This window comes from Callorhinus ursinus, unplaced genomic scaffold, assembly GCF_003265705.2.
Source record: "Callorhinus ursinus isolate GAN/ISIS: 27379988/994484 unplaced genomic scaffold, GSC_fseal_2.0 scaffold6, whole genome shotgun sequence".
In the NCBI taxonomy this organism is placed as follows: Eukaryota; Metazoa; Chordata; class Mammalia; order Carnivora; family Otariidae; genus Callorhinus; species Callorhinus ursinus.
Window position 1 is genome coordinate 8,094,495 of NW_027397068.1, and position 9,837 is coordinate 8,104,331.

Consider the following 9,837-nt stretch of genomic DNA (forward strand, 5'->3'; position numbering starts at 1 on the left):
TTGAACAATATAAAATTTTTAAAAAATATTTTTATTTTAAAACATACATGATTATTAAAGAAAGTTTCAGCCCTGTTAAGAAGGATAAAATAATTGAAAAAGTAGTCTTTAATTAGTGCCACCACCCACCACCATCACTGTTCACATCCTAGTAAATATCTTCCCCCTCTTCCCTCCAATCTTATTTTGTGAGGTACCTACAGTCTGCTATTCCCTGTGCTAAATGTAGGTTCTGTTGACTTTCTTGTCCCTGAATTATTGTGTGCTTATATGCTTTGCCACGAACTCAGTTTTCCCAGCCATTTTCCTCTGATCCAACTAATACTGGTTCAATATCCTAGTATCCCGTGAGTCATCTGGTATTACCTGAAACAAAGAAGATTCTACTTTTAGATATACACAGGGACAGACATCACCTGGTATATTCCTTGGTGATGAGATAGTCATCCCATATATGTTTGTACTATTGTTGTTCTTTAGATTATTACAGAATGAAAATATAAGCATATAAATTCATGGACTTCCCAGAATACACTTAGCCATTGGCCATTAGTTTGAAAAAAGAAGTCTTTTAAAGATATGTATAATTAGATGTGTATATATAATTAGTATAATTATATGTATAATTAGGCCATCTCCTATGGCCTTAAAATTTTTTAAATTGTGCACTCATAAAATGCCTAGCCTTGAGTGAAACTACTTCTTGGTGCACCTTCTGTAGAAAACTATTTGTGAAATGCACAAGAAGAAATACTGACTAAGGTACCTTATTGTGGGAATGTAAATTCAGTATGTGCATATGAAATCTGATGTATAGTTTATCATAGATATAATTCTCTACCTTAGATTCCAGCAGCAATATTTAATCCAATAAAATTTTAAACTTTATCAACACTTTACTGAGTTACTTTACATTGCAGAAAACCTTTCCACTTTAGGAACTGAGAAAGGGAAAAAGTGAGTGGCTGTTATTTCTTTACTAATTACAGCTTTATCTTTGTGCTAGATAGGATTGATAAGATTGATCAAGATCCTCGATCATATACTCTTCCCCGAGTTGCCTATTCAAAGTCCAAATCCTGTAATTGGTACTTTCTACCATTCTTACTGAGACACCACATGATTCCCCATGGGGTATATTCCCCACCTCTGCATCAAGGAATAAACCCAACTTGTTCAGCCTTAGGTTTGTTTCTGGTGGTTCTTTGACCTGAGGGCATTGCCAGAATATATAAATAAAGTGATTAGTTTGTTCAGCAAGCATTAATTAAGTTTGTAGTATGTGGTTCCAAACTGCTTGAGTGTTTGGTTTAAAATCTTTGAGGATTTGGGGCGCCTGGGTGGCTCAGTTGGTTAAGCAACTGCCTTCAGCTCAGGTCATGCTCCCAGAGTCCTGGGATCAAGTCCCGCATCAGGCTCCCTCCTCGGCAGGGAGTCTGCTTCTTCCTCTGACCCTACCGCCTCTTGTGCTCTCTCTCTCAAATAAATAAATAAAATAAAAAATCTTAAAAAAAATCTTTGAGGATGTGATGAAAATTACAGACCCTCTTGCTGGAAAAATGAACATTCTTTCAAAAATTCATACATACTTTCAGAAGTTTGTAGACCTCTTTAAGAGTCTGGATCTAGTCATTAAGGATAAGATTCACTCTCTGCTTTCAAGGAGTTCAGAATCAGCACCAGGGAGTAAGAGACATATTTCTTTATTGGGAACATTCCATAAATAGAGATGATTTACAAATGAAAATGACCTCCTCAGTAGAGAGCCTGGGTTATGAGTAGGATAAGGTTAATTCTGGAAGTGTATTTTTTTCCTTCTGCAGTTATTTTAAAGATTAGATAAATTTGTTATCAATTTAGGCCAGTAATATTATTTTTTGATAGTGTGTGTGTGAGAAGAGAGTGAAGTATTGCAAAATGTGCAATTCACACTGTGCTCCTTTCAAACGGTACAGGATTGTTCCTTCTTTCTCATTTATAAAGTCTCTTATTCCATCACTTGAGACAGAATATGAACAAGGTGAGGGAATTGTTTTGTCAATGAAGAAAAGTTATGTTACAAGGATCAGAGCATTTGCATTTGAGGTGACCAAACTACAGAGAGACTCAAAGTCCTATGTCTCCTCACAGTCCTAGGACTTGAGCTGCAGCCCTGAATGTCTGAAATTCATATAGTTCTGTATCCTAACCATACAGAAAAGGTACTACCAAACTCTTCTTTATTCCCATCACTTTCCCCCACCCCATAGGTCTTGATCCTACAGCTGCCTTTCTGCTGATTTTGCCATGTCAACTGTTTAAGGAAATAATTTATCTGGAGTTCTGTCCTGAACCCCAGCTCAGTTTAGTTATTTCTGGACCACAAAGACCCTACTTCCAATCAGTCCCTCATAGGGCTGCATAGCATTCTTGTAGACCCTCCAGAATATTTCTATATCATAGGTAAATTGTACAAACCCTACATGGGATAGGCATACATAAATGTTAGCATCTCCTGCTGCCAAAACCTCTTCTACCTCCTGAGTTTTTAGCGGTCCCTTGGATTCCAGTCCCAGTGGCTTAAATGATCCAGTTCCACTGCTTCTGGGAGCAGCAGTGTCCTTGTGACATCTCAGATATTCTTTTCAGGGCCTTTGTATTCAGGTCAGGTTCTACCTCTGTCTTATTTGCGCCCCACCCCGACAGTCAAAGATTTCCTTCTGCTCCTGCCTTTTTTCTCTGCAGGGTAGGCTCTGTGTTGTTGCTGATGACCTATCAGACCTCACACCAGTTTTTTTTTTTTTTTTTTTTTTTTTTTTTTAAAGATTTTATTTATTTATTTGACAGAGAGAGACACAGCGAGAGAGGGAACACAAGCAGGGAGAATGGGAGAGGGAGAAGCAGGCTTCCCGCGGAGCAGAGAGCCCGATGCGGGGCTCGATCCCAGGACGCTGGGATCATGACCTGAGCTGAAGGCAGACGCTTAACGACTGAGCCACCCAGGCGCCCCAGTTTTTTTTTTTTTTTAATAAGCTTTCTATTTCAGAATAATTTTAGATTTATGAAAGAGTTGCTGTATTTGTTTCTTGGGCTGCTGTAACAAATTACAACAAACTTGGCAGCTTACAAACACAGAAATTTATTCTTTCACAGTTTTGGAGGCCAGAAGTCCAAAATCAAGGTGTCAGCAGAGCCATGCTCCCTTGAAGGCTTGAGAGGAAAATCCCTCCTTGCTTCTTCCAGCTTCTAGTGGCTTGTGGTGTTTCTTGATCTGTGGTTATGTAACCCCAGTCTCTGCCTCCATGCCTTCATATGCCTGCTCTCTGTGTCTCTCTATGTACTCTCCTCTTCTTAGAAGGATACCAGTCCTTGGATTTAGGGCCTACTCTAAATCCAGAATGATCTCATCTTGGGATCCTCAATTTAATTACATCTGCAAAGACTATTTCCAAATAACTTCATATTCTGAGTTTCTGGCAGACATGATTTCTTGGGGGGATACTGGTCAACCTATCCCTGTTATAAAAAAAAATAGTGTAGTGAATTCCTGTATACCTTTTACCCTCACATCAGCTTTTAGTCTGAAGTAGACACATCCTCAAACCAGGAAAACCAGGTAAATCTCTATAGTGCAGGGGCTTCATGCCCAGGTGCCCAAGGACGCATATCTTGGTGCCCAGTCATTTCAGACACCTCATAGAGTGATTCTCCCTGAGGTTCCACTACATCACAGGTGCAGTGTGAGAGCAGGTTCAAGCCTGTGCTCTGTGGAGAAACTGAAAACACTATTTCCATTTTCATCCCTTGGGATCTACCCTGGGTGTTGGTGTTGGTTTTTTAAATTAAATGTTTTATTTTGAGATAATTATTCACATTGGATATATAGTTGAAATATATAGCAGAAGAAGATTCTTTGTACTGTTTCCCCGGTTTTCCCCAATGGTAACTTCTTGCAAAAAGACTATATAATATCACAACTGGGATGTTGACATTGATACAATGCACTGATCTTCGATTTCTCCGGCTTTTTTTTGTGCTCATTTTTCTCTTTATCCCTTCCTCCTTCCTCTTTCTGTCTCTCTATTTAATTCTATGCAAGAGATTTTTTCTTTTAATGCCTTAAAGTGGGATTAAAACCCCCATCTTTTTCTAAAACAGAGTTTGAGGGCTCATTAAAAAGAATTTGAAAATCCGTTAGACTGATATTTAGAAACACAAAACAGCCTGCTTGTCCTTCCTGGAGATAGGACAAAAGTAGAGTCCCCACCCTAAATAAAGCTGTGAAAATGCCTTTCATTTATTTCTGAAGAATTGGTCCATCCCCTAAAGGAGATGACTTTAAACAAATAGAAGCCATTTTCTGTAAGTCACTTTGCTTAAGACATGGGTTTTGAATTCAAAGAGATGTATGAATTCTGGTTCTCCAATTCACTAGTGGTGAAGCCTGGACACATCAAAAATGCTCAAAAGAGGCCAGCAGGTGTCAGATCAGGCTATGCCAAAGTGTTTGGATTGTAACATGAAGCTAATGGGACGTTATTGAAGTATTTTAATTGGGGGAGTGACACAAGTAGATCTTCATTTTAGAGAGGTCTCGAGTGTCTCATTACCATTTTTGGGTTACCAGCCTATTTAAGACTTCGAGGAAAATCACCAACACTTTTTCTATAAAAATGCAAAAAAATGTGCATATGCAATAACACAATATTAAATAGAATTTCAGGAAGCTTCTGAAGACCATGGACCCTAGTCTACAAACTCTGGAGTGGAAGAATTTTCTCTATTGGAGGTACCTGAATGGATTGGGAGAAGGTGGGAGACTTGAATATTTATCTGCTGAAGGGACAGAGCCAGTAGAGAGGGAGAGGTAGGAGATGTAGTAGAGGAGAGAATTATGGAAATTATCCCGTCATTTTCTCTTTAACCCTAAGTAGCCTGGAAGGACTCAATCTTCTCTGGAATGAAGGAGATGAGATCAACTCAGGCTGTAAGAGGGATACTTCTAGTGCTTCAAGAAAGAAGGAAGAATGGGGGTGAGAATAGATAACAGTGGGACATGGAAGGAATATTTATGGGATTTCTTTTTTTTTTTTTTTCTATGTAGAAAATGAAGCGATTGGCTGAAAGTGAAGGGAAAGAAGGTTTGGGAAAAGTAGAGCTTTGGATTAGCTGCTGAGAGAAGTGTAGAAGGAAGCTGAATAGTAACATGAGAAAGACAGCAGGAGCTGGGGGCTCAGCTGCAATCAGAGGTCATGGATTTGGAGCAGCACCAATTCTCAGCAATGTGTGATTCTTAACCAGTATCTCTCGGCACGCTACTAAAAGGTGAGCCTGTATAGGTGGCATTTTACAGAGAGAAAAAACCGTAGAAGTATCATTTCATTTTGTATAAAACAAAGTGTGACTAGTGCTTTGATTGATAATTTGAATATGAATGCATGGCATAATTTGAATATATGTCCATGTACATCTTGTCTTGCTGTGGCCTGACTCACAGTGATATCAACCAAAGACCCAGTCTGACCCTTGGGGCTATGCCAAAGGTATATAATCCTATGAAAAATGGCAGAGGAGCTTAAACCCCCTTACCTCCCTCTTTCTCACATCTCTGTGGTGTCAGGGCTCTAGGGAATTTCTGAGCTAGTAGATGCCACTGTTCTTGCCCCAAATTTGAAAAGCACAGATATTCCCAGGAGATACTGGACAAATTCTCTTTTGCCTTATGAAGTACTAACTTTTTCCCTGAGACTCCACAAGAAGAGGTGGGGGAAATAAATGGAAACCAGATATATGTCTAAGTACATATATTTCATGACTGCCTGGATGGCCACTACTGTGAAACATTTTTAGAAAGTGGAAATATGATCAATATCCTTCTGGTCATAGTATCTTTCATTTTTTATTTCTGTTATTCTCTCTTTTCATCCTATAGGGGATATTATAAGAGGTATGAACTATCTTCCATTGCAAAGGCTCTGAGACATAGATATTTGGTAAAATAGACATTTACATTGCTGATAAAGGACATGGCTGTGCTCAGTTGGATTGAGAGGTGACTGGAGGGAAGTCAACTCTGGCATTCAAAAGTGCTACTTTTCTGAGTCTTCTAGATACCGTAAGGTTGAACTTCTCCAGTTCATCAGTCTGCAAGAAGTGAGTTGTACTGGGTCTTGTGTGTTAAAGGCCAACCTTTAAGCTGAAGTCCAGGTGTATTATTTTCTCTGGTCACTTCTGTTACTACATTTTTCTCATTGGGTTGGATAGAAAGTCTTCAAGAAGTTCAAAGAATTTCTATTAGCAGGCTACCACTATCCCCTACAGTGGTAGCCCTTCCTTCTGGGCACTCCCTGCAGGATACGGTGTGTGGAACTTGGGCTGGAGTCCAGCCCCTATTTACCTCTTCAGCTAGGCTCCCGTGGGCAAATGTACACAGAGTTTCTACTTTCTCTCATTCTTCTGCCAACCTTTAAACAGCATGATTTCACAGAAGCCACATGATACCCGCTGGTGGATTTTAGAACACAGTGGAATTCAGCAATGTGCATTACCCACTTTGCTTCCTCTCAGCTGGGTGATGATGATAATGAGATCATATCTCTGAAGTTTAGGTCTAAGGATATAAAGTGCTGACAATAATTGTTATTTCATCACAAAAGCTTAATATCAAACTCTGATCATCAGCCAAACCATTCCTGTATGACTTCGATGTTGAGATAGTAGATTCCCACTCTCACCTCATTATCACCCTCCTGTGGGCCCATCCCCACTCACTGTCTACTCCGTCCTCATGGCCTCAAGGGCCTCAAGGGCCTCAAGGTAAATTTACCTCAAGGTAAATTCCTTGTCCAGTCTAGATCCTGAGATCCATCACTATAATGACTTCCTTAAAATCTCTCACCTCCCTTGACCCCTTCTCCCTCTGTCAGAGTTGCCTATCAGAACTTCAGCTCTGATTAGATCCCACTCTCTTGAGTGGGATGAGAACTTGCTCATTTTACCTCCAAGTCTACCTGTCTGTATCTGAGCACATGCACTCTCCATTAACTTCTGTTCTAGTAAATGAACTTTCTATACACGTCTGAGGTCATCCTCTTGTGTTAGAGGAGCCACATGCTTTCACCTGCTCAAAGACTGCGATTTTTCTCTCTCTCTCCTCCATTGCTAATATCTCTCCCTCTACTGGATTGTCCCCATCAGTATATAAACATGTAAACATATTTCCTGTCTTAAAACAAAAAAAACCCTACTCTCCACACCCCTTTTCCACTAACTTCCTGTTTCTCTTCCTTTTTAAAAATTTTTTTATTTTTATTTTTTTAAAATTTTTTATTTAAATTCAATTAATTAACATATAATGTATTATTGGTTTCAGAGGTACAGGTCTGTGATTCATCAGCTGTATAATACCCAGTGCTCATTACATCACATGCCCTCCTTAATGTCCATCACCCAGTTACCCCATCCCTCCACCCCCCAAACAAGGTATTTTTATTTTTTAAAAAATATTTTATTTGTCTGAGAGAGAGAGAGAAAGAGAGAGTACATACAAGCATCGGGGAGGGAGAAGTAAGCTCCCTGCTGGGCAAGGAGCTCCACACAGGACTTGATCCCAGGACCCTGGGATCATGACATGAGCTGAAAGCAGACATTTAACAAGGCATCCCCCAGTTTCTCTTCTTTTTCACAGTTAACTTACTTGAGAGAGTACTTAGTACTTTCTCACCTCACCTCCTTTCACTAACCCACTCTAGTCAGGCTTCTGTCATTCAGGTCACTGATGACCTTCATATTTTCCAATGGTCAGACCCACCCCTAACTTTTGCAAGGCACAGGGCAAGCATTCAAATGGCAGTCTCTAAACCATATAACAAAGAAGTTATAAATCAAGCTTACAGATTGTTTAAAAAAATATGTTCCATTCTTTTATCTTGACAAATATAACTTTATAAAGACCTAGAAAATCAAGTTTGAATTTCAAATTCTCAGACTCTTCAGTCCTGGTGGAATGTGGCAACATAGAGACAACTGTCCCCTGACACCTGGCCTACAAGCCCATCCTTTTCTTCCTGACCATATCTCACACCTTTTCATGATTTGATTAGTGCCCCTCCCAATGATATGTCCAGGTCTTAATCTCTGGTACCTGTGAATGTGACCTTACTTGAAAATAGGGTCTTTGTAGATGTGATTTAGTTAAGGATCTCGAGATGAGGTTATTCTGGATTCAGGTGGTCCCTAAATCCAATGATTGGAAAGGAGAAAGGAGGGAGATTTTATATAGTGATTCAGTGACACGGAGGAGAAGGTCATGTGAAGACAAGGCAGAGATTGGGGTTATGCGGCTACAAGCTTAAGGTATGCTGAGGATTTCTGGCAGCCTGCAAAAGCTGGGAGATAGGCGCGGAAGACTTTGTGAAGTCTTCAGAAGAAACATATCTCCTTCAGCTTTTGGAAGAAACCAACTCTGTTGACACCTTGATTTTGGACTTCTGGCTCCCAGCACAGTGAGAGGATAAATTTCTATTGTAGGTCACCAAATTTCTGGTAACTTGTTTTGGAAGCCCTAGGAAATGAACACATACTTTAAATGACCTTGCATGCATAAGAATGGACTCCTCAGTTCATGAATCACAGCTCTGACCTCACCCCATGCAATCAATCATCCCTTGGCTACTACCCCTTGGGCCAATGAGTGCACACACTGGTTCAGTTAGCTCTCAGAATAGACCTGGGGAAGGGCCCAAGCAGGCCTTGAAGGTGGGCTTGAGACTATATAGGCAGGGAGTTCTGGGGTTCTGGGTATGCATATGTCATCTAGAAGGATGCAGATTTTTTATGGGATCTCTTTTGGCCTTGAGGAGTCCCTGCCCCACGGCCAGCTGGAGGAGTGCCAGAGTGACACCTGCTAAGTGCCCCCTTGCTAGCTTTAAGGAGGGTGGGTACTGCTAATGGTCTCTTTCTGATTAGCTTATCTAACATCTTAGCATTCCCTCCTCCCTGAACTGCTTTTCTCATTTGGCCTCTGTGACCTCTCTCTTCATGTAATTGCCACCTCACTGGCCACTTTTCAGTCTCCTTTGTTGAATTCTCTTCTTTAAATGTTGTAGCACCCCACTTCTCTTCTTTGTTTATTATCTGTCTTTGGTGTTCTCATCTGTTTTCCTTTAAAAACATCTAAATTCTCCTATCAAATTTGTACCTTTAGCTCAGACCTCTCCCCTGACCTCCTGACTTTTGTATCTAATTGCCTGTGTAATGTCTTCAGGTGGAGTATTTAGTAGGTCTCTAAGAATCCACATGTCCAAAGGAACTTTCCAGTACCCCTAACCGTGCTCCTCTTCTAGCCTTCATGATCTCCATTAATGGACTTTCACCTATCCTTTTGATCAGGGCAAAAGCTTTGGAGGAGTTCTTGATTCTCCTCTTTTTCTCATTCTCTGCCTTTAATTTGTTGACAAGTTCAATGACAGTTGGGTGTCTGAAACATACCTTGAATCTGACCACCTCTGTCTATCTCTGTTTCTATCGACATAACCGTAGGCCAAGCCAGAGACTGGGTTTTCTGTTTCCCTTCTTGCCTGCACACAATCTTGCACATAGGTTGAATGGAAGTGACAACTAAAACATGTAAACCAGATCCTATCACTCCTCCATTTCAATCTGCCATTGACTTCTGGTGGCACTTTGAATAAAACCCCAGCTCCTCTCCATGGCCTCTGGGACTTGGCCCCTGCCCATCCCTCTTCTCAACTCCACCACTCTTCCCCTTTTTCCTCATAGTTCATAGTTCCACTGAATTGACTCTCTTTTGGTTTCTCAGATATGCCTCAGAGACTCCACACTTGTATTTTTCTTTGC

The 9,837-nt window shown here is 40.5% G+C and overlaps 1 pseudogene; it reads right to left on the reverse strand.

The window, feature by feature from the left end:
• LOC112819421 (protein SET pseudogene) overlaps positions 1-9,511 on the reverse strand; it is a 47,992-nt pseudogene extending 38,481 nt beyond the window's left edge.
• Positions 9,512-9,837: the final 326 nt, after the last annotated feature.